Source organism: Triticum aestivum, chromosome 6B (assembly GCF_018294505.1).
Source record: "Triticum aestivum cultivar Chinese Spring chromosome 6B, IWGSC CS RefSeq v2.1, whole genome shotgun sequence".
Taxonomy (NCBI): Eukaryota; Viridiplantae; Streptophyta; class Magnoliopsida; order Poales; family Poaceae; genus Triticum; species Triticum aestivum.
The window spans coordinates 419,937,140-419,939,277 of record NC_057810.1 but is presented as its reverse complement, the minus strand read 5'-3'; positions in this window follow the sequence as shown (position 1 = coordinate 419,939,277).

The window sequence follows — 2,138 nt, the reverse complement described above, 5'->3', positions numbered from 1 at the left end:
TATATTAAGGGATAGGTAGATAGCATTTGTGCGAGGCATACTTAAAGCATCACGAAGATAAACAAACGGTGTGCATGCAAGTGCCGAAAAAAATGAAGCGAGAAACAATGTGCGCGCGTGCTTGTGTGTGTGTGTGTCAGAGAGAGAGAGAGAGAGAGAGAGAGAGAGATCTCAAAACAAAAGGTGCTCTATTGGAATCCCATTGTATGTATTCATATGGGTCCGAAACTCGAGTTAACCTTAGGCATATGTGTGAGAGACATTATTATACTTTGAGACATTAGTGGCTGTGGGTGGGCGGAATTAAAGGGGTGGGCGTGTTAGACAGAGAGAGAGTGTGTGTTTCTGTGTGAGAGACTTGTAGGACGTGGTAGAAAGATGAATTTAACCTTGATGGAGGGAGAGAAATACACAAAGTGCGTGTGTGTGATTCCGGTGCCCAAAGGGAAATGAGATATGTATGCATGTGAGAGAGATTGCACAATTCATTCACATATCACTATCTAGCGATCGTGGACGTGCATCGCTTGAACATAAATCGGTATCTACTTCGTATCGTGGCCAAAGGTACAATATCGATTCAACGCTATAAAGATTGGACACTCACATATCACATTTTTTCTATTTAAATAAAACTTTTCAGTTGTGCATGCCAAAGTTACAGTGATGTTTCTTCAAACAACCAATGTAGCTATCATGTACATGCACCATTGTTACTCTTGCACTCAAATTCATTAGTCTTGGATGATTTAAGTTTCTATTTTGAAGTAATATATGTAATATTCATATATGAATTCAACGGGTACGCAACTTATGAAATGGAGGCTATGTAATCATATGAGGTAACACTTTTAAGTAGCGGACTACAATATCCATTTCTTTTTGTGCGCCTCTACGCTAACACGTCAATGCATTATGTTTAAAGTAAATAACCAATGGCACTAAATTATCCATTTACAGGAGAAATACATAGGCTGAGTGTTTGATCCCTTTTTTGTGAACGCGCCACTACACTCGTACGATTGGCCGCGCCCGTGTGAACGTCCAAGTTATCGGCACATCATCCCGAGTTATTGTCTTTTTTTTCTGGGGTGGACTTCACACCAGTTATTAACTGCTGACGTGTGCCCCGTGTACACAGTCTAGCATGACCTTCCCGCTAGCACAGTCCAAAATTAGTTGAAACTAGATACGAACAATCCCACGGGCGGCAAAATATCCCGCCTCCTTCTAAAATTTCCGCCACCTTTGTCTTTAGCATGCGAAATTCCCCTTTTGTCCTTGGTGCACGGAGACCAACAGTTACAATACCGCCCTCACCTACATAATAGGTCGGGGCTGCTTTGGTAACTTCCGGTTCCCCCCACTACATGGCACCCCCATTTCCTATCTCCCTCTCGCAAAAACGACTAACTCACAGCAGCAGAGCATCTTACGTCACATCGTCCGTACTTCATCGGCCTTTCTCCCCTCCCCTCTCAAAACCCTAGACTGCTCATCCACCGGCGTACTATAGCCCATTCACTTCCAGTGGCGTCCACCTCGCCGGATCTGCTTCTGCGGCCGCATCTACCCCTCCCACCTCCCCTAGAAACAAGTAGACTGCTCATCCACCACTGTACCACAGCCCATTCAGTGTCGGCCTTGTCCATGGCGCCGGATTTGCTTCACCGGTACTCTCGTCAACCGCCACGCATCCGCAGCGGATCGTTCGTACTCCCCACCGGAGACGCTTCATCCAAAACCCCCAGAGCCTCCCCACCGACGCCCCCGTCGACAGCTTCTGATCCTCTTCGCCGACACCTTCCTCAACCCTATCGGAGCCGCTTCACCAACACCATTGTCAACCCTACCGGAGTAGCTTCGCCTATACCATTCTCAGCCCTACCGGTGCCTCTTTGACAACTCACAAGTCCACGGCCTCAGATCCGCTTCCTCGCACCCTCATCCAACCTACCGGAGCAGCTTCTGACACCCCATCCACGGCCGCAGATCCACATCGTCGACACCATCCTTAACCCAACCACCGGAGCAGCTTCTGACGCCCCGTCCACGGCCGTAGATCCGCATCGTCAACACCATCCTTAACTCAACCACCGGAGCAGATTCTGACGCCCCGTCCACGGCCGCAGATCCGC